This window comes from Schistocerca serialis, chromosome 6, assembly GCF_023864345.2.
Source record: "Schistocerca serialis cubense isolate TAMUIC-IGC-003099 chromosome 6, iqSchSeri2.2, whole genome shotgun sequence".
Lineage (NCBI taxonomy): Eukaryota > Metazoa > Arthropoda > Insecta > Orthoptera > Acrididae > Schistocerca > Schistocerca serialis.
The window spans coordinates 174,032,566-174,052,762 of NC_064643.1; the positions used below are offsets into that span (position 1 = coordinate 174,032,566).

At 54.0% G+C, this 20,197-nt stretch overlaps 22 non-coding genes across 22 annotated transcripts; all 22 read right to left on the minus strand.

Moving 5' to 3' along the window:
• Window positions 1–627: 627 nt before the first annotated feature.
• Window positions 628–746, minus strand: LOC126485228 (5S ribosomal RNA). The gene has a single exon (XR_007587950.1). It is a non-coding gene; the product is annotated as a 5S ribosomal RNA (ribosomal RNA).
• A 791-nt stretch (window positions 747–1,537) lies between these two features.
• Window positions 1,538–1,656, minus strand: LOC126485229 (5S ribosomal RNA). Its single transcript, XR_007587951.1, has one exon. It is a non-coding gene; the product is annotated as a 5S ribosomal RNA (ribosomal RNA).
• Window positions 1,657–2,447: 791 nt separating this feature from the next.
• On the minus strand, window positions 2,448–2,566 carry LOC126485230 (5S ribosomal RNA). Its single transcript, XR_007587952.1, has one exon. It is a non-coding gene; the product is annotated as a 5S ribosomal RNA (ribosomal RNA).
• A 791-nt stretch (window positions 2,567–3,357) lies between these two features.
• On the minus strand, window positions 3,358–3,476 carry LOC126485231 (5S ribosomal RNA). Its single transcript, XR_007587953.1, has one exon. It is a non-coding gene; the product is annotated as a 5S ribosomal RNA (ribosomal RNA).
• Window positions 3,477–4,267: 791 nt separating this feature from the next.
• Window positions 4,268–4,386, minus strand: LOC126485232 (5S ribosomal RNA). Its single transcript, XR_007587954.1, has one exon. It is a non-coding gene; the product is annotated as a 5S ribosomal RNA (ribosomal RNA).
• A 791-nt stretch (window positions 4,387–5,177) lies between these two features.
• Window positions 5,178–5,296, minus strand: LOC126485233 (5S ribosomal RNA). Its single transcript, XR_007587955.1, has one exon. It is a non-coding gene; the product is annotated as a 5S ribosomal RNA (ribosomal RNA).
• Window positions 5,297–6,087: 791 nt separating this feature from the next.
• On the minus strand, window positions 6,088–6,206 carry LOC126485234 (5S ribosomal RNA). Its single transcript, XR_007587956.1, has one exon. It is a non-coding gene; the product is annotated as a 5S ribosomal RNA (ribosomal RNA).
• A 791-nt stretch (window positions 6,207–6,997) lies between these two features.
• On the minus strand, window positions 6,998–7,116 carry LOC126485314 (5S ribosomal RNA). The gene has a single exon (XR_007587976.1). It is a non-coding gene; the product is annotated as a 5S ribosomal RNA (ribosomal RNA).
• Window positions 7,117–7,907: 791 nt separating this feature from the next.
• On the minus strand, window positions 7,908–8,026 carry LOC126485433 (5S ribosomal RNA). Its single transcript, XR_007587987.1, has one exon. It is a non-coding gene; the product is annotated as a 5S ribosomal RNA (ribosomal RNA).
• Window positions 8,027–8,817: 791 nt separating this feature from the next.
• On the minus strand, window positions 8,818–8,936 carry LOC126485235 (5S ribosomal RNA). The gene has a single exon (XR_007587957.1). It is a non-coding gene; the product is annotated as a 5S ribosomal RNA (ribosomal RNA).
• Window positions 8,937–9,727: 791 nt separating this feature from the next.
• LOC126485658 (5S ribosomal RNA) lies at window positions 9,728–9,846 on the minus strand. Its single transcript, XR_007588064.1, has one exon. It is a non-coding gene; the product is annotated as a 5S ribosomal RNA (ribosomal RNA).
• A 791-nt stretch (window positions 9,847–10,637) lies between these two features.
• Window positions 10,638–10,756, minus strand: LOC126485236 (5S ribosomal RNA). Its single transcript, XR_007587958.1, has one exon. It is a non-coding gene; the product is annotated as a 5S ribosomal RNA (ribosomal RNA).
• A 791-nt stretch (window positions 10,757–11,547) lies between these two features.
• Window positions 11,548–11,666, minus strand: LOC126485775 (5S ribosomal RNA). The gene has a single exon (XR_007588075.1). It is a non-coding gene; the product is annotated as a 5S ribosomal RNA (ribosomal RNA).
• Window positions 11,667–12,456: 790 nt separating this feature from the next.
• LOC126485202 (5S ribosomal RNA) lies at window positions 12,457–12,575 on the minus strand. Its single transcript, XR_007587926.1, has one exon. It is a non-coding gene; the product is annotated as a 5S ribosomal RNA (ribosomal RNA).
• Window positions 12,576–13,366: 791 nt separating this feature from the next.
• LOC126485213 (5S ribosomal RNA) lies at window positions 13,367–13,485 on the minus strand. The gene has a single exon (XR_007587937.1). It is a non-coding gene; the product is annotated as a 5S ribosomal RNA (ribosomal RNA).
• A 792-nt stretch (window positions 13,486–14,277) lies between these two features.
• LOC126485238 (5S ribosomal RNA) lies at window positions 14,278–14,396 on the minus strand. Its single transcript, XR_007587960.1, has one exon. It is a non-coding gene; the product is annotated as a 5S ribosomal RNA (ribosomal RNA).
• A 791-nt stretch (window positions 14,397–15,187) lies between these two features.
• Window positions 15,188–15,306, minus strand: LOC126485239 (5S ribosomal RNA). The gene has a single exon (XR_007587961.1). It is a non-coding gene; the product is annotated as a 5S ribosomal RNA (ribosomal RNA).
• A 791-nt stretch (window positions 15,307–16,097) lies between these two features.
• On the minus strand, window positions 16,098–16,216 carry LOC126485226 (5S ribosomal RNA). The gene has a single exon (XR_007587948.1). It is a non-coding gene; the product is annotated as a 5S ribosomal RNA (ribosomal RNA).
• Window positions 16,217–17,007: 791 nt separating this feature from the next.
• LOC126485237 (5S ribosomal RNA) lies at window positions 17,008–17,126 on the minus strand. The gene has a single exon (XR_007587959.1). It is a non-coding gene; the product is annotated as a 5S ribosomal RNA (ribosomal RNA).
• Window positions 17,127–17,918: 792 nt separating this feature from the next.
• Window positions 17,919–18,037, minus strand: LOC126485240 (5S ribosomal RNA). The gene has a single exon (XR_007587962.1). It is a non-coding gene; the product is annotated as a 5S ribosomal RNA (ribosomal RNA).
• A 791-nt stretch (window positions 18,038–18,828) lies between these two features.
• Window positions 18,829–18,947, minus strand: LOC126485242 (5S ribosomal RNA). Its single transcript, XR_007587963.1, has one exon. It is a non-coding gene; the product is annotated as a 5S ribosomal RNA (ribosomal RNA).
• A 791-nt stretch (window positions 18,948–19,738) lies between these two features.
• Window positions 19,739–19,857, minus strand: LOC126485249 (5S ribosomal RNA). Its single transcript, XR_007587965.1, has one exon. It is a non-coding gene; the product is annotated as a 5S ribosomal RNA (ribosomal RNA).
• Between the last annotated feature and the right edge of the window lie 340 nt (window positions 19,858–20,197).

A 20,197-nucleotide genomic window follows, 5' to 3' on the forward strand; every position in this document is an offset into this window, starting at 1 on the left:
ACTGCTGCTCGTTGCACCTCCTGTCATTCGCTGGGCGCGTGCAGCCTTCGGCACTAGCGGAGGACGCATCTTGTCCCTGGTGTCCAGCGGAGGGCCTGTGCGGGGTGGTGCAGTGTCGTGCTGGAGGGCGCCACTGGTAGCGATGTGGGCTTCCTCGCCTCGCCTCGCCTCGGCTCACACCAGGTGTCTGCGTAGTTTGCAGTGCATTCGCACCATTCCTGTCCCTGTCCCCGTCCCGACTTGTCCCGACTGCCGCTCGCTGCCGCTCGGGTCGTGGTCCATATGACAGCGCAAGCACGACAAACGTCTGCGGGACGAGACGAGACGACTAAGGAATAAAGTCATGATTACAAACCAAATTTGGAACTCTACACTCCTACACAACAATAGGCGGTGACGTATTTCAGAAATCACCTGCCGATTCGTACTGTTTTGTCGTTTTCAAAGTCTTCTTGGCAAACTTGGTTAGCACATTGTCCCTCAAACCGAGTTAATTACTGCATTTTCGTACCATTACAGTAGTTTAAAAGGCATAAGGAAGCATCTTTGTCACAACAGAAAGGTAGTGTGAAAATTGGGCTGGCAGGGGTAGCGACATAATACCAAAACGAAAAAAAAAAGGAAGGTAGCCAACAGCACCCAGGTTTCCCAGGTGGTCACCCATCCAAGTACTAACTGGCCCCAATGATGCTTAACTTCGGTGATCGGACGAGAACCGGTGTATCCATCATGGTATGGCCGTTGGCGCGCATCTAATGTAGGACCACGGCAGAATTCGCGTTCGGCTTTTTTCCCAACACACAAAATGTTAGTTTTCCGCCGCATTTGACGAAAGCACTTCCTTCCGCAACAGCCAGTTCCTCGAGGACGCGTGCGGGGGGCGCGCCCCACCGCCGCGTGTGTGAGACGCACTGCTGCTCGTTGCACCTCCTGTCATTCGCTGGGCGCGTGCAGCCTTCGGCACTAGCGGAGGACGCATCTTGTCCCTGGTGTCCAGCGGAGGGCCTGTGCGGGGTGGTGCAGTGTCGTGCTGGAGGGCGCCACTGGTAGCGATGTGGGCTTCCTCGCCTCGCCTCGCCTCGGCTCACACCAGGTGTCTGCGTAGTTTGCAGTGCATTCGCACCATTCCTGTCCCTGTCCCCGTCCCGACTTGTCCCGACTGCCGCTCGCTGCCGCTCGGGTCGTGGTCCATATGACAGCGCAAGCACGACAAACGTCTGCGGGACGAGACGAGACGACTAAGGAATAAAGTCATGATTACAAACCAAATTTGGAACTCTACACTCCTACACAACAATAGGCGGTGACGTATTTCAGAAATCACCTGCCGATTCGTACAGTTTTGTCGTTTTCAAAGTCTTCTTGGCAAACTTGGTTAGCACATTCTCCCTCAAACCGAGTTAATTACTGCATTTTCGTACCATTACAGTAGTTTAAAAGGCATAAGGAAGCATCTTTGTCACAACAGAAAGGTAGTGTGAAAATTGGGCTGGCAGGGGTAGCGACATAATACCAAAACGAAAAAAAAAAGGAAGGTAGCCAACAGCACCCAGGTTTCCCAGGTGGTCACCCATCCAAGTACTAACTGGCCCCAATGATGCTTAACTTCGGTGATCGGACGAGAACCGGTGTATCCATCATGGTATGGCCGTTGGCGCGCATCTAATGTAGGACCACGGCAGAATTCGCGTTCGGCTTTTTTCCCAACACACAAAATGTTAGTTTTCCGCCGCATTTGACGAAAGCACTTCCTTCCGCAACAGCCAGTTCCTCGAGGACGCGTGCGGGGGGCGCGCCCCACCGCCGCGTGTGTGAGACGCACTGCTGCTCGTTGCACCTCCTGTCATTCGCTGGGCGCGTGCAGCCTTCGGCACTAGCGGAGGACGCATCTTGTCCCTGGTGTCCAGCGGAGGGCCTGTGCGGGGTGGTGCAGTGTCGTGCTGGAGGGCGCCACTGGTAGCGATGTGGGCTTCCTCGCCTCGCCTCGCCTCGGCTCACACCAGGTGTCTGCGTAGTTTGCAGTGCATTCGCACCATTCCTGTCCCTGTCCCCGTCCCGACTTGTCCCGACTGCCGCTCGCTGCCGCTCGGGTCGTGGTCCATATGACAGCGCAAGCACGACAAACGTCTGCGGGACGAGACGAGACGACTAAGGAATAAAGTCATGATTACAAACCAAATTTGGAACTCTACACTCCTACACAACAATAGGCGGTGACGTATTTCAGAAATCACCTGCCGATTCGTACTGTTTTGTCGTTTTCAAAGTCTTCTTGGCAAACTTGGTTAGCACATTGTCCCTCAAACCGAGTTAATTACTGCATTTTCGTACCATTACAGTAGTTTAAAAGGCATAAGGAAGCATCTTTGTCACAACAGAAAGGTAGTGTGAAAATTGGGCTGGCAGGGGTAGCGACATAATACCAAAACGAAAAAAAAAAGGAAGGTAGCCAACAGCACCCAGGTTTCCCAGGTGGTCACCCATCCAAGTACTAACTGGCCCCAATGATGCTTAACTTCGGTGATCGGACGAGAACCGGTGTATCCATCATGGTATGGCCGTTGGCGCGCATCTAATGTAGGACCACGGCAGAATTCGCGTTCGGCTTTTTTCCCAACACACAAAATGTTAGTTTTCCGCCGCATTTGACGAAAGCACTTCCTTCCGCAACAGCCAGTTCCTCGAGGACGCGTGCGGGGGGCGCGCCCCACCGCCGCGTGTGTGAGACGCACTGCTGCTCGTTGCACCTCCTGTCATTCGCTGGGCGCGTGCAGCCTTCGGCACTAGCGGAGGACGCATCTTGTCCCTGGTGTCCAGCGGAGGGCCTGTGCGGGGTGGTGCAGTGTCGTGCTGGAGGGCGCCACTGGTAGCGATGTGGGCTTCCTCGCCTCGCCTCGCCTCGGCTCACACCAGGTGTCTGCGTAGTTTGCAGTGCATTCGCACCATTCCTGTCCCTGTCCCCGTCCCGACTTGTCCCGACTGCCGCTCGCTGCCGCTCGGGTCGTGGTCCATATGACAGCGCAAGCACGACAAACGTCTGCGGGACGAGACGAGACGACTAAGGAATAAAGTCATGATTACAAACCAAATTTGGAACTCTACACTCCTACACAACAATAGGCGGTGACGTATTTCAGAAATCACCTGCCGATTCGTACTGTTTTGTCGTTTTCAAAGTCTTCTTGGCAAACTTGGTTAGCACATTGTCCCTCAAACCGAGTTAATTACTGCATTTTCGTACCATTACAGTAGTTTAAAAGGCATAAGGAAGCATCTTTGTCACAACAGAAAGGTAGTGTGAAAATTGGGCTGGCAGGGGTAGCGACATAATACCAAAACGAAAAAAAAAAGGAAGGTAGCCAACAGCACCCAGGTTTCCCAGGTGGTCACCCATCCAAGTACTAACTGGCCCCAATGATGCTTAACTTCGGTGATCGGACGAGAACCGGTGTATCCATCATGGTATGGCCGTTGGCGCGCATCTAATGTAGGACCACGGCAGAATTCGCGTTCGGCTTTTTTCCCAACACACAAAATGTTAGTTTTCCGCCGCATTTGACGAAAGCACTTCCTTCCGCAACAGCCAGTTCCTCGAGGACGCGTGCGGGGGGCGCGCCCCACCGCCGCGTGTGTGAGACGCACTGCTGCTCGTTGCACCTCCTGTCATTCGCTGGGCGCGTGCAGCCTTCGGCACTAGCGGAGGACGCATCTTGTCCCTGGTGTCCAGCGGAGGGCCTGTGCGGGGTGGTGCAGTGTCGTGCTGGAGGGCGCCACTGGTAGCGATGTGGGCTTCCTCGCCTCGCCTCGCCTCGGCTCACACCAGGTGTCTGCGTAGTTTGCAGTGCATTCGCACCATTCCTGTCCCTGTCCCCGTCCCGACTTGTCCCGACTGCCGCTCGCTGCCGCTCGGGTCGTGGTCCATATGACAGCGCAAGCACGACAAACGTCTGCGGGACGAGACGAGACGACTAAGGAATAAAGTCATGATTACAAACCAAATTTGGAACTCTACACTCCTACACAACAATAGGCGGTGACGTATTTCAGAAATCACCTGCCGATTCGTACTGTTTTGTCGTTTTCAAAGTCTTCTTGGCAAACTTGGTTAGCACATTGTCCCTCAAACCGAGTTAATTACTGCATTTTCGTACCATTACAGTAGTTTAAAAGGCATAAGGAAGCATCTTTGTCACAACAGAAAGGTAGTGTGAAAATTGGGCTGGCAGGGGTAGCGACATAATACCAAAACGAAAAAAAAAAGGAAGGTAGCCAACAGCACCCAGGTTTCCCAGGTGGTCACCCATCCAAGTACTAACTGGCCCCAATGATGCTTAACTTCGGTGATCGGACGAGAACCGGTGTATCCATCATGGTATGGCCGTTGGCGCGCATCTAATGTAGGACCACGGCAGAATTCGCGTTCGGCTTTTTTCCCAACACACAAAATGTTAGTTTTCCGCCGCATTTGACGAAAGCACTTCCTTCCGCAACAGCCAGTTCCTCGAGGACGCGTGCGGGGGGCGCGCCCCACCGCCGCGTGTGTGAGACGCACTGCTGCTCGTTGCACCTCCTGTCATTCGCTGGGCGCGTGCAGCCTTCGGCACTAGCGGAGGACGCATCTTGTCCCTGGTGTCCAGCGGAGGGCCTGTGCGGGGTGGTGCAGTGTCGTGCTGGAGGGCGCCACTGGTAGCGATGTGGGCTTCCTCGCCTCGCCTCGCCTCGGCTCACACCAGGTGTCTGCGTAGTTTGCAGTGCATTCGCACCATTCCTGTCCCTGTCCCCGTCCCGACTTGTCCCGACTGCCGCTCGCTGCCGCTCGGGTCGTGGTCCATATGACAGCGCAAGCACGACAAACGTCTGCGGGACGAGACGAGACGACTAAGGAATAAAGTCATGATTACAAACCAAATTTGGAACTCTACACTCCTACACAACAATAGGCGGTGACGTATTTCAGAAATCACCTGCCGATTCGTACAGTTTTGTCGTTTTCAAAGTCTTCTTGGCAAACTTGGTTAGCACATTCTCCCTCAAACCGAGTTAATTACTGCATTTTCGTACCATTACAGTAGTTTAAAAGGCATAAGGAAGCATCTTTGTCACAACAGAAAGGTAGTGTGAAAATTGGGCTGGCAGGGGTAGCGACATAATACCAAAACGAAAAAAAAAAGGAAGGTAGCCAACAGCACCCAGGTTTCCCAGGTGGTCACCCATCCAAGTACTAACTGGCCCCAATGATGCTTAACTTCGGTGATCGGACGAGAACCGGTGTATCCATCATGGTATGGCCGTTGGCGCGCATCTAATGTAGGACCACGGCAGAATTCGCGTTCGGCTTTTTTCCCAACACACAAAATGTTAGTTTTCCGCCGCATTTGACGAAAGCACTTCCTTCCGCAACAGCCAGTTCCTCGAGGACGCGTGCGGGGGGCGCGCCCCACCGCCGCGTGTGTGAGACGCACTGCTGCTCGTTGCACCTCCTGTCATTCGCTGGGCGCGTGCAGCCTTCGGCACTAGCGGAGGACGCATCTTGTCCCTGGTGTCCAGCGGAGGGCCTGTGCGGGGTGGTGCAGTGTCGTGCTGGAGGGCGCCACTGGTAGCGATGTGGGCTTCCTCGCCTCGCCTCGCCTCGGCTCACACCAGGTGTCTGCGTAGTTTGCAGTGCATTCGCACCATTCCTGTCCCTGTCCCCGTCCCGACTTGTCCCGACTGCCGCTCGCTGCCGCTCGGGTCGTGGTCCATATGACAGCGCAAGCACGACAAACGTCTGCGGGACGAGACGAGACGACTAAGGAATAAAGTCATGATTACAAACCAAATTTGGAACTCTACACTCCTACACAACAATAGGCGGTGACGTATTTCAGAAATCACCTGCCGATTCGTACTGTTTTGTCGTTTTCAAAGTCTTCTTGGCAAACTTGGTTAGCACATTGTCCCTCAAACCGAGTTAATTACTGCATTTTCGTACCATTACAGTAGTTTAAAAGGCATAAGGAAGCATCTTTGTCACAACAGAAAGGTAGTGTGAAAATTGGGCTGGCAGGGGTAGCGACATAATACCAAAACGAAAAAAAAAAGGAAGGTAGCCAACAGCACCCAGGTTTCCCAGGTGGTCACCCATCCAAGTACTAACTGGCCCCAATGATGCTTAACTTCGGTGATCGGACGAGAACCGGTGTATCCATCATGGTATGGCCGTTGGCGCGCATCTAATGTAGGACCACGGCAGAATTCGCGTTCGGCTTTTTTCCCAACACACAAAATGTTAGTTTTCCGCCGCATTTGACGAAAGCACTTCCTTCCGCAACAGCCAGTTCCTCGAGGACGCGTGCGGGGGGCGCGCCCCACCGCCGCGTGTGTGAGACGCACTGCTGCTCGTTGCACCTCCTGTCATTCGCTGGGCGCGTGCAGCCTTCGGCACTAGCGGAGGACGCATCTTGTCCCTGGTGTCCAGCGGAGGGCCTGTGCGGGGTGGTGCAGTGTCGTGCTGGAGGGCGCCACTGGTAGCGATGTGGGCTTCCTCGCCTCGCCTCGCCTCGGCTCACACCAGGTGTCTGCGTAGTTTGCAGTGCATTCGCACCATTCCTGTCCCTGTCCCCGTCCCGACTTGTCCCGACTGCCGCTCGCTGCCGCTCGGGTCGTGGTCCATATGACAGCGCAAGCACGACAAACGTCTGCGGGACGAGACGAGACGACTAAGGAATAAAGTCATGATTACAAACCAAATTTGGAACTCTACACTCCTACACAACAATAGGCGGTGACGTATTTCAGAAATCACCTGCCGATTCGTACTGTTTTGTCGTTTTCAAAGTCTTCTTGGCAAACTTGGTTAGCACATTGTCCCTCAAACCGAGTTAATTACTGCATTTTCGTACCATTACAGTAGTTTAAAAGGCATAAGGAAGCATCTTTGTCACAACAGAAAGGTAGTGTGAAAATTGGGCTGGCAGGGGTAGCGACATAATACCAAAACGAAAAAAAAAAGGAAGGTAGCCAACAGCACCCAGGTTTCCCAGGTGGTCACCCATCCAAGTACTAACTGGGCCCAATGATGCTTAACTTCGGTGATCGGACGAGAACCGGTGTATCCATCATGGTATGGCCGTTGGCGCGCATCTAATGTAGGACCACGGCAGAATTCGCGTTCGGCTTTTTTCCCAACACACAAAATGTTAGTTTTCCGCCGCATTTGACGAAAGCACTTCCTTCCGCAACAGCCAGTTCCTCGAGGACGCGTGCGGAGGGCGCGCCCCACCGCCGCGTGTGTGAGACGCACTGCTGCTCGTTGCACCTCCTGTCATTCGCTGGGCGCGTGCAGCCTTCGGCACTAGCGGAGGACGCATCTTGTCCCTGGTGTCCAGCGGAGGGCCTGTGCGGGGTGGTGCAGTGTCGTGCTGGAGGGCGCCACTGGTAGCGATGTGGGCTTCCTCGCCTCGCCTCGCCTCGGCTCACACCAGGTGTCTGCGTAGTTTGCAGTGCATTCGCACCATTCCTGTCCCTGTCCCCGTCCCGACTTGTCCCAACTGCCGCTCGCTGCCGCTCGGGTCGTGGTCCATATGACAGCGCAAGCACGACAAACGTCTGCGGGACGAGACGAGACGACTAAGGAATAAAGTCATGATTACAAACCAAATTTGGAACTCTACACTCCTACACAACAATAGGCGGTGACGTATTTCAGAAATCACCTGCCGATTCGTACTGTTTTGTCGTTTTCAAAGTCTTCTTGGCAAACTTGGTTAGCACATTGTCCCTCAAACCGAGTTAATTACTGCATTTTCGTACCATTACAGTAGTTTAAAAGGCATAAGGAAGCATCTTTGTCACAACAGAAAGGTAGTGTGAAAATTGGGCTGGCAGGGGTAGCGACATAATACCAAAACGAAAAAAAAAAGGAAGGTAGCCAACAGCACCCAGGTTTCCCAGGTGGTCACCCATCCAAGTACTAACTGGGCCCAATGATGCTTAACTTCGGTGATCGGACGAGAACCGGTGTATCCATCATGGTATGGCCGTTGGCGCGCATCTAATGTAGGACCACGGCAGAATTCGCGTTCGGCTTTTTTCCCAACACACAAAATGTTAGTTTTCCGCCGCATTTGACGAAAGCACTTCCTTCCGCAACAGCCAGTTCCTCGAGGACGCGTGCGGGGGGCGCGCCCCACCGCCGCGTGTGTGAGACGCACTGCTGCTCGTTGCACCTCCTGTCATTCGCTGGGCGCGTGCAGCCTTCGGCACTAGCGGAGGACGCATCTTGTCCCTGGTGTCCAGCGGAGGGCCTGTGCGGGGTGGTGCAGTGTCGTGCTGGAGGGCGCCACTGGTAGCGATGTGGGCTTCCTCGCCTCGCCTCGCCTCGGCTCACACCAGGTGTCTGCGTAGTTTGCAGTGCATTCGCACCATTCCTGTCCCTGTCCCCGTCCCGACTTGTCCCGACTGCCGCTCGCTGCCGCTCGGGTCGTGGTCCATATGACAGCGCAAGCACGACAAACGTCTGCGGGACGAGACGAGACGACTAAGGAATAAAGTCATGATTACAAACCAAATTTGGAACTCTACACTCCTACACAACAATAGGCGGTGACGTATTTCAGAAATCACCTGCCGATTCGTACTGTTTTGTCGTTTTCAAAGTCTTCTTGGCAAACTTGGTTAGCACATTCTCCCTCAAACCGAGTTAATTACTGCATTTTCGTACCATTACAGTAGTTTAAAAGGCATAAGGAAGCATCTTTGTCACAACAGAAAGGTAGTGTGAAAATTGGGCTGGCAGGGGTAGCGACATAATACCAAAACGAAAAAAAAAAGGAAGGTAGCCAACAGCACCCAGGTTTCCCAGGTGGTCACCCATCCAAGTACTAACTGGCCCCAATGATGCTTAACTTCGGTGATCGGACGAGAACCGGTGTATCCATCATGGTATGGCCGTTGGCGCGCATCTAATGTAGGACCACGGCAGAATTCGCGTTCGGCTTTTTTCCCAACACACAAAATGTTAGTTTTCCGCCGCATTTGACGAAAGCACTTCCTTCCGCAACAGCCAGTTCCTCGAGGACGCGTGCGGGGGGCGCGCCCCACCGCCGCGTGTGTGAGACGCACTGCTGCTCGTTGCACCTCCTGTCATTCGCTGGGCGCGTGCAGCCTTCGGCACTAGCGGAGGACGCATCTTGTCCCTGGTGTCCAGCGGAGGGCCTGTGCGGGGTGGTGCAGTGTCGTGCTGGAGGGCGCCACTGGTAGCGATGTGGGCTTCCTCGCCTCGCCTCGCCTCGGCTCACACCAGGTGTCTGCGTAGTTTGCAGTGCATTCGCACCATTCCTGTCCCTGTCCCCGTCCCGACTTGTCCCGACTGCCGCTCGCTGCCGCTCGGGTCGTGGTCCATATGACAGCGCAAGCACGACAAACGTCTGCGGGACGAGACGAGACGACTAAGGAATAAAGTCATGATTACAAACCAAATTTGGAACTCTACACTCCTACACAACAATAGGCGGTGACGTATTTCAGAAATCACCTGCCGATTCGTACTGTTTTGTCGTTTTCAAAGTCTTCTTGGCAAACTTGGTTAGCACATTGTCCCTCAAACCGAGTTAATTACTGCATTTTCGTACCATTACAGTAGTTTAAAAGGCATAAGGAAGCATCTTTGTCACAACAGAAAGGTAGTGTGAAAATTGGGCTGGCAGGGGTAGCGACATAATACCAAAACGAAAAAAAAAAGGAAGGTAGCCAACAGCACCCAGGTTTCCCAGGTGGTCACCCATCCAAGTACTAACTGGGCCCAATGATGCTTAACTTCGGTGATCGGACGAGAACCGGTGTATCCATCATGGTATGGCCGTTGGCGCGCATCTAATGTAGGACCACGGCAGAATTCGCGTTCGGCTTTTTTCCCAACACACAAAATGTTAGTTTTCCGCCGCATTTGACGAAAGCACTTCCTTCCGCAACAGCCAGTTCCTCGAGGACGCGTGCGGGGGGCGCGCCCCACCGCCGCGTGTGTGAGACGCACTGCTGCTCGTTGCACCTCCTGTCATTCGCTGGGCGCGTGCAGCCTTCGGCACTAGCGGAGGACGCATCTTGTCCCTGGTGTCCAGCGGAGGGCCTGTGCGGGGTGGTGCAGTGTCGTGCTGGAGGGCGCCACTGGTAGCGATGTGGGCTTCCTCGCCTCGCCTCGCCTCGGCTCACACCAGGTGTCTGCGTAGTTTGCAGTGCATTCGCACCATTCCTGTCCCTGTCCCCGTCCCGACTTGTCCCAACTGCCGCTCGCTGCCGCTCGGGTCGTGGTCCATATGACAGCGCAAGCACGACAAACGTCTGCGGGACGAGACGAGACGACTAAGGAATAAAGTCATGATTACAAACCAAATTTGGAACTCTACACTCCTACACAACAATAGGCGGTGACGTATTTCAGAAATCACCTGCCGATTCGTACTGTTTTGTCGTTTTCAAAGTCTTCTTGGCAAACTTGGTTAGCACATTGTCCCTCAAACCGAGTTAATTACTGCATTTTCGTACCATTACAGTAGTTTAAAAGGCATAAGGAAGCATCTTTGTCACAACAGAAAGGTAGTGTGAAAATTGGGCTGGCAGGGGTAGCGACATAATACCAAAACGAAAAAAAAAAGGAAGGTAGCCAACAGCACCCAGGTTTCCCAGGTGGTCACCCATCCAAGTACTAACTGGCCCCAATGATGCTTAACTTCGGTGATCGGACGAGAACCGGTGTATCCATCATGGTATGGCCGTTGGCGCGCATCTAATGTAGGACCACGGCAGAATTCGCGTTCGGCTTTTTTCCCAACACACAAAATGTTAGTTTTCCGCCGCATTTGACGAAAGCACTTCCATCCGCAACAGCCAGTTCCTCGAGGACGCGTGCGGGGGGCGCGCCCCACCGCCGCGTGTGTGAGACGCACTGCTGCTCGTTGCACCTCCTGTCATTCGCTGGGCGCGTGCAGCCTTCGGCACTAGCGGAGGACGCATCTTGTCCCTGGTGTCCAGCGGAGGGCCTGTGCGGGGTGGTGCAGTGTCGTGCTGGAGGGCGCCACTGGTAGCGATGTGGGCTTCCTCGCCTCGCCTCGCCTCGGCTCACACCAGGTGTCTGCGTAGTTTGCAGTGCATTCGCACCATTCCTGTCCCTGTCCCCGTCCCGACTTGTCCCGACTGCCGCTCGCTGCCGCTCGGGTCGTGGTCCATATGACAGCGCAAGCACGACAAACGTCTGCGGGACGAGACGAGACGACTAAGGAATAAAGTCATGATTACAAACCAAATTTGGAACTCTACACTCCTACACAACAATAGGCGGTGACGTATTTCAGAAATCACCTGCCGATTCGTACTGTTTTGTCGTTTTCAAAGTCTTCTTGGCAAACTTGGTTAGCACATTCTCCCTCAAACCGAGTTAATTACTGCATTTTCGTACCATTACAGTAGTTTAAAAGGCATAAGGAAGCATCTTTGTCACAACAGAAAGGTAGTGTGAAAATTGGGCTGGCAGGGGTAGCGACATAATACCAAAACGAAAAAAAAAAGGAAGGTAGCCAACAGCACCCAGGTTTCCCAGGTGGTCACCCATCCAAGTACTAACTGGGCCCAATGATGCTTAACTTCGGTGATCGGACGAGAACCGGTGTATCCATCATGGTATGGCCGTTGGCGCGCATCTAATGTAGGACCACGGCAGAATTCGCGTTCGGCTTTTTTCCCAACACACAAAATGTTAGTTTTCCGCCGCATTTGACGAAAGCACTTCCTTCCGCAACAGCCAGTTCCTCGAGGACGCGTGCGGGGGGCGCGCCCCACCGCCGCGTGTGTGAGACGCACTGCTGCTCGTTGCACCTCCTGTCATTCGCTGGGCGCGTGCAGCCTTCGGCACTAGCGGAGGACGCATCTTGTCCCTGGTGTCCAGCGGAGGGCCTGTGCGGGGTGGTGCAGTGTCGTGCTGGAGGGCGCCACTGGTAGCGATGTGGGCTTCCTCGCCTCGCCTCGCCTCGGCTCACACCAGGTGTCTGCGTAGTTTGCAGTGCATTCGCACCATTCCTGTCCCTGTCCCCGTCCCGACTTGTCCCGACTGCCGCTCGCTGCCGCTCGGGTCGTGGTCCATATGACAGCGCAAGCACGACAAACGTCTGCGGGACGAGACGAGACGACTAAGGAATAAAGTCATGATTACAAACCAAATTTGGAACTCTACACTCCTACACAACAATAGGCGGTGACGTATTTCAGAAATCACCTGCCGATTCGTACTGTTTTGTCGTTTTCAAAGTCTTCTTGGCAAACTTGGTTAGCACATTGTCCCTCAAACCGAGTTAATTACTGCATTTTCGTACCATTACAGTAGTTTAAAAGGCATAAGGAAGCATCTTTGTCACAACAGAAAGGTAGTGTGAAAATTGGGCTGGCAGGGGTAGCGACATAATACCAAAACGAAAAAAAAAGGAAGGTAGCCAACAGCACCCAGGTTTCCCAGGTGGTCACCCATCCAAGTACTAACTGGGCCCAATGATGCTTAACTTCGGTGATCGGACGAGAACCGGTGTATCCATCATGGTATGGCCGTTGGCGCGCATCTAATGTAGGACCACGGCAGAATTCGCGTTCGGCTTTTTTCCCAACACACAAAATGTTAGTTTTCCGCCGCATTTGACGAAAGCACTTCCTTCCGCAACAGCCAGTTCCTCGAGGACGCGTGCGGGGGGCGCGCCCCACCGCCGCGTGTGTGAGACGCACTGCTGCTCGTTGCACCTCCTGTCATTCGCTGGGCGCGTGCAGCCTTCGGCACTAGCGGAGGACGCATCTTGTCCCTGGTGTCCAGCGGAGGGCCTGTGCGGGGTGGTGCAGTGTCGTGCTGGAGGGCGCCACTGGTAGCGATGTGGGCTTCCTCGCCTCGCCTCGCCTCGGCTCACACCAGGTGTCTGCGTAGTTTGCAGTGCATTCGCACCATTCCTGTCCCTGTCCCCGTCCCGACTTGTCCCAACTGCCGCTCGCTGCCGCTCGGGTCGTGGTCCATATGACAGCGCAAGCACGACAAACGTCTGCGGGACGAGACGAGACGACTAAGGAATAAAGTCATGATTACAAACCAAATTTGGAACTCTACACTCCTACACAACAATAGGCGGTGACGTATTTCAGAAATCACCTGCCGATTCGTACTGTTTTGTCGTTTTCAAAGTCTTCTTGGCAAACTTGGTTAGCACATTGTCCCTCAAACCGAGTTAATTACTGCATTTTCGTACCATTACAGTAGTTTAAAAGGCATAAGGAAGCATCTTTGTCACAACAGAAAGGTAGTGTGAAAATTGGGCTGGCAGGGGTAGCGACATAATACCAAAACGAAAAAAAAAAGGAAGGTAGCCAACAGCACCCAGGTTTCCCAGGTGGTCACCCATCCAAGTACTAACTGGGCCCAATGATGCTTAACTTCGGTGATCGGACGAGAACCGGTGTATCCATCATGGTATGGCCGTTGGCACGCATCTAATGTAGGACCACGGCAGAATTCGCGTTCGGCTTTTTTCCCAACACACAAAATGTTAGTTTTCCGCCGCATTTGACGAAAGCACTTCCTTCCGCAACAGCCAGTTCCTCGAGGACGCGTGCGGGGGGCGCGCCCCACCGCCGCGTGTGTGAGACGCACTGCTGCTCGTTGCACCCCCTGTCATTCGCTGGGCGCGTGCAGCCTTCGGCACTAGCGGAGGACGCATCTTGTCCCTGGTGACCAGCGGAGGGCCTGTGCGGGGTGGTGCAGTGTCGTGCTGGAGGGCGCCACTGGTAGCGATGTGGGCTTCCTCGCCTCGCCTCGCCACGCCTCACACCAGGTGTCTGCGTAGTTTGCAGTGCATTCGCACCATTCCTGTCCCTGTCCCCGTCCCGACTTGTCCCGACTGCCGCTCGCTGCCGCTCGGGTCGTGGTCCATATGACAGCGCAAGCACGACAAACGTCTGCGGGACGAGACGAGAAGGACTAAGGAATAAAGTCATGATTACAAACCAAATTTGGAACTCTACACTCCTACACAACAATAGGCGGTGACGTATTTCAGAAATCACCTGCCGATTCGTACTGTTTTGTCGTTTTCAAAGTCTTCTTGGCAAACTTGGTTAGCACATTGTCCCTCAAACCGAGTTAATTACTGCATTTTCGTACCATTACAGTAGTTTAAAAGGCATAAGGAAGCATCTTTGTCACAACAGAAAGGTAGTGTGAAAATTGGGCTGGCAGGGGTAGCGACATAATACCAAAACGAAAAAAAAAAGGAAGGTAGCCAACAGCACCCAGGTTTCCCAGGTGGTCACCCATCCAAGTACTAACTGGCCCCAATGATGCTTAACTTCGGTGATCGGACGAGAACCGGTGTATCCATCATGGTATGGCCGTTGGCGCGCATCTAATGTAGGACCACGGCAGAATTCGCGTTCGGCTTTTTTCCCAACACACAAAATGTTAGTTTTCCGCCGCATTTGACGAAAGCACTTCCTTCCGCAACAGCCAGTTCCTCGAGGACGCGTGCGGGGGGCGCGCCCCACCGCCGCGTGTGTGAGACGCACTGCTGCTCGTTGCACCTCCTGTCATTCGCTGGGCGCGTGCAGCCTTCGGCACTAGCGGAGGACGCATCTTGTCCCTGGTGTCCAGCGGAGGGCCTGTGCGGGGTGGTGCAGTGTCGTGCTGGAGGGCGCCACTGGTAGCGATGTGGGCTTCCTCGCCTCGCCTCGCCTCGGCTCACACCAGGTGTCTGCGTAGTTTGCAGTGCATTCGCACCATTCCTGTCCCTGTCCCCGTCCCGACTTGTCCCGACTGCCGCTCGCTGCCGCTCGGGTCGTGGTCCATATGACAGCGCAAGCACGACAAACGTCTGCGGGACGAGACGAGACGACTAAGGAATAAAGTCATGATTACAAACCAAATTTGGAACTCTACACTCCTACACAACAATAGGCGGTGACGTATTTCAGAAATCACCTGCCGATTCGTACTGTTTTGTCGTTTTCAAAGTCTTCTTGGCAAACTTGGTTAGCACATTGTCCCTCAAACCGAGTTAATTACTGCATTTTCGTACCATTACAGTAGTTTAAAAGGCATAAGGAAGCATCTTTGTCACAACAGAAAGGTAGTGTGAAAATTGGGCTGGCAGGGGTAGCGACATAATACCAAAACGAAAAAAAAAAGGAAGGTAGCCAACAGCACCCAGGTTTCCCAGGTGGTCACCCATCCAAGTACTAACTGGCCCCAATGATGCTTAACTTCGGTGATCGGACGAGAACCGGTGTATCCATCATGGTATGGCCGTTGGCGCGCATCTAATGTAGGACCACGGCAGAATTCGCGTTCGGCTTTTTTCCCAACACACAAAATGTTAGTTTTCCGCCGCATTTGACGAAAGCACTTCCTTCCGCAACAGCCAGTTCCTCGAGGACGCGTGCGGGGGGCGCGCCCCACCGCCGCGTGTGTGAGACGCACTGCTGCTCGTTGCACCTCCTGTCATTCGCTGGGCGCGTGCAGCCTTCGGCACTAGCGGAGGACGCATCTTGTCCCTGGTGTCCAGCGGAGGGCCTGTGCGGGGTGGTGCAGTGTCGTGCTGGAGGGCGCCACTGGTAGCGATGTGGGCTTCCTCGCCTCGCCTCGCCTCGGCTCACACCAGGTGTCTGCGTAGTTTGCAGTGCATTCGCACCATTCCTGTCCCTGTCCCCGTCCCGACTTGTCCCGACTGCCGCTCGCTGCCGCCCGGGTCGTGGTCCATATGACAGCGCAAGCACGACAAACGTCTGCGGGACGAGACGAGACGACTAAGGAATAAAGTCATGATTACAAACCAAATTTGGAACTCTACACTCCTACACAACAATAGGCGGTGACGTATTTCAGAAATCACCTGCCGATTCGTACTGTTTTGTCGTTTTCAAAGTCTTCTTGGCAAACTTGGTTAGCACATTGTCCCTCAAACCGAGTTAATTACTGCATTTTCGTACCATTACAGTAGTTTAAAAGGCATAAGGAAGCATCTTTGTCACAACAGAAAGGTAGTGTGAAAATTGGGCTGGCAGGGGTAGCGACATAATACCAAAACGAAAAAAAAAAGGAAGGTAGCCAACAGCACCCAGGTTTCCCAGGTGGTCACCCATCCAAGTACTAACTGGGCCCAATGATGCTTAACTTCGGTGATCGGACGAGAACCGGTGTATCCATCATGGTATGGCCGTTGGCGCGCATCTAATGTAGGACCACGGCAGAATTCGCGTTCGGCTTTTTTCCCAACACACAAAATGTTAGTTTTCCGCCGCATTTGACGAAAGCACTTCCTTCCGCAACAGCCAGTTCCTCGAGGACGCGTGCGGGGGGCGCGCCCCACCGCCGCGTGTGTGAGACGCACTGCTGCTCGTTGCACCTCCTGTCATTCGCTGGGCGCGTGCAGCCTTCGGCACTAGCGGAGGACGCATCTTGTCCCTGGTGTCCAGCGGAGGGCCTGTGCGGGGTGGTGCAGTGTCGTGCTGGAGGGCGCCACTGGTAGCGATGTGGGCTTCCTCGCCTCGCCTCGCCTCGGCTCACACCAGGTGTCTGCGTAGTTTGCAGTGCATTCGCACCATTCCTGTCCCTGTCCCCGTCCCGACTTGTCCCAACTGCCGCTCGCTGCCGCTCGGGTCGTGGTCCATATGACAGCGCAAGCACGACAAACGTCTGCGGGACGAGACGAGACGACTAAGGAATAAAGTCATGATTACAAACCAAATTTGGAACTCTACACTCCTACACAACAATAGGCGGTGACGTATTTCAGAAATCACCTGCCGATTCGTACTGTTTTGTCGTTTTCAAAGTCTTCTTGGCAAACTTGGTTAGCACATTGTCCCTCAAACCGAGTTAATTACTGCATTTTCGTACCATTACAGTAGTTTAAAAGGCATAAGGAAGCATCTTTGTCACAACAGAAAGGTAGTGTGAAAATTGGGCTGGCAGGGGTAGCGACATAATACCAAAACGAAAAAAAAAAGGAAGGTAGCCAACAGCACCCAGGTTTCCCAGGTGGTCACCCATCCAAGTACTAACTGGGCCCAATGATGCTTAACTTCGGTGATCGGACGAGAACCGGTGTATCCATCATGGTATGGCCGTTGGCACGCATCTAATGTAGGACCACGGCAGAATTCGCGTTCGGCTTTTTTCCCAACACACAAAATGTTAGTTTTCCGCCGCATTTGACGAAAGCACTTCCTTCCGCAACAGCCAGTTCCTCGAGGACGCGTGCGGGGGGCGCGCCCCACCGCCGCGTGTGTGAGACGCACTGCTGCTCGTTGCACCTCCTGTCATTCGCTGGGCGCGTGCAGCCTTCGGCACTAGCGGAGGACGCATCTTGTCCCTGGTGACCAGCGGAGGGCCTGTGCGGGGTGGTGCAGTGTCGTGCTGGAGGGCGCCACTGGTAGCGATGTGGGCTTCCTCGCCTCGCCTCGCCACGCCTCACACCAGGTGTCTGCGTAGTTTGCAGTGCATTCGCACCATTCCTGTCCCTGTCCCCGTCCCGACTTGTCCCGACTGCCGCTCGCTGCCGCTCGGGTCGTGGTCCATATGACAGCGCAAGCACGACAAACGTCTGCGGGACGAGACGAGAAGGACTAAGGAATAAAGTCATGATTACAAACCAAATTTGGAACTCTACACTCCTACACAACAATAGGCGGTGACGTATTTCAGAAATCACCTGCCGATTCGTACTGTTTTGTCGTTTTCAAAGTCTTCTTGGCAAACTTGGTTAGCACATTCTCCCTCAAACCGAGTTAATTACTGCATTTTCGTACCATTACAGTAGTTTAAAAGGCATAAGGAAGCATCTTTGTCACAACAGAAAGGTAGTGTGAAAATTGGGCTGGCAGGGGTAGCGACATAATACCAAAACGAAAAAAAAAAGGAAGGTAGCCAACAGCACCCAGGTTTCCCAGGTGGTCACCCATCCAAGTACTAACTGGCCCCAATGATGCTTAACTTCGGTGATCGGACGAGAACCGGTGTATCCATCATGGTATGGCCGTTGGCGCGCATCTAATGTAGGACCACGGCAGAATTCGCGTTCGGCTTTTTTCCCAACACACAAAATGTTAGTTTTCCGCCGCATTTGACGAAAGCACTTCCTTCCGCAACAGCCAGTTCCTCGAGGACGCGTGCGGGGGGCGCGCCCCACCGCCGCGTGTGTGAGACGCACTGCTGCTCGTTGCACCTCCTGTCATTCGCTGGGCGCGTGCAGCCTTCGGCACTAGCGGAGGACGCATCTTGTCCCTGGTGTCCAGCGGAGGGCCTGTGCGGGGTGGTGCAGTGTCGTGCTGGAGGGCGCCACTGGTAGCGATGTGGGCTTCCTCGCCTCGCCTCGCCTCGGCTCACACCAGGTGTCTGCGTAGTTTGCAGTGCATTCGCACCATTCCTGTCCCTGTCCCCGTCCCGACTTGTCCCGACTGCCGCTCGCTGCCGCTCGGGTCGTGGTCCATATGACAGCGCAAGCACGACAAACGTCTGCGGGACGAGACGAGACGACTAAGGAATAAAGTCATGATTACAAACCAAATTTGGAACTCTACACTCCTACACAACAATAGGCGGTGACGTATTTCAGAAATCACCTGCCGATTCGTACTGTTTTGTCGTTTTCAAAGTCTTCTTGGCAAACTTGGTTAGCACATTGTCCCTCAAACCGAGTTAATTACTGCATTTTCGTACCATTACAGTAGTTTAAAAGGCATAAGGAAGCATCTTTGTCACAACAGAAAGGTAGTGTGAAAATTGGGCTGGCAGGGGTAGCGACATAATACCAAAACGAAAAAAAAAAGGAAGGTAGCCAACAGCACCCAGGTTTCCCAGGTGGTCACCCATCCAAGTACTAACTGGCCCCAATGATGCTTAACTTCGGTGATCGGACGAGAACCGGTGTATCCATCATGGTATGGCCGTTGGCGCGCATCTAATGTAGGACCACGGCAGAATTCGCGTTCGGCTTTTTTCCCAACACACAAAATGTTAGTTTTCCGCCGCATTTGACGAAAGCACTTCCTTCCGCAACAGCCAGTTCCTCGAGGACGCGTGCGGGGGGCGCGCCCCACCGCCGCGTGTGTGAGACGCACTGCTGCTCGTTGCACCTCCTGTCATTCGCTGGGCGCGTGCAGCCTTCGGCACTAGCGGAGGACGCATCTTGTCCCTGGTGTCCAGCGGAGGGCCTGTGCGGGGTGGTGCAGTGTCGTGCTGGAGGGCGCCACTGGTAGCGATGTGGGCTTCCTCGCCTCGCCTCGCCTCGGCTCACACCAGGTGTCTACGTAGTTTGCAGTGCATTCGCACCATTCCTGTCCCTGTCCCCGTCCCGACTTGTCCCGACTGCCGCTCGCTGCCGCTCGGGTCGTGGTCCATATGACAGCGCAAGCACGACAAACGTCTGCGGGACGAGACGAGACGACTAAGGAATAAAGTCATGATTACAAACCAAATTTGGAACTCTACACTCCTACACAACAATAGGCGGTGACGTATTTCAGAAATCACCTGCCGATTCGTACTGTTTTGTCGTTTTCAAAGTCTTCTTGGCAAACTTGGTTAGCACATTGTCCCTCAAACCGAGTTAATTACTGCATTTTCGTACCATTACAGTAGTTTAAAAGGCATAAGGAAGCATCTTTGTCACAACAGAAAGGTAGTGTGAAAATTGGGCTGGCAGGGGTAGCGACATAATACCAAAACGAAAAAAAAAAGGAAGGTAGCCAACAGCACCCAGGTTTCCCAGGTGGTCACCCATCCAAGTACTAACTGGGCCCAATGATGCTTAACTTCGGTGATCGGACGAGAACCGGTGTATCCATCATGGTATGGCCGTTGGCGCGCATCTAATGTAGGACCACGGCAGAATTCGCGTTCGGCTTTTTTCCCAACACACAAAATGTTAGTTTTCCGCCGCATTTGACGAAAGCACTTCCTTCCGCAACAGCCAGTTCCTCGAGGACGCGTGCGGGGGGCGCGCCCCACCGCCGCGTGTGTGAGACGCACTGCTGCTCGTTGCACCTCCTGTCATTCGCTGGGCGCGTGCAGCCTTCGGCACTAGCGGAGGACGCATCTTGTCCCTGGTGTCCAGCGGAGGGCCTGTGCGGGGTGGTGCAGTGTCGTGCTGGAGGGCGCCACTGGTAGCGATGTGGGCTTCCTCGCCTCGCCTCGCCTCGGCTC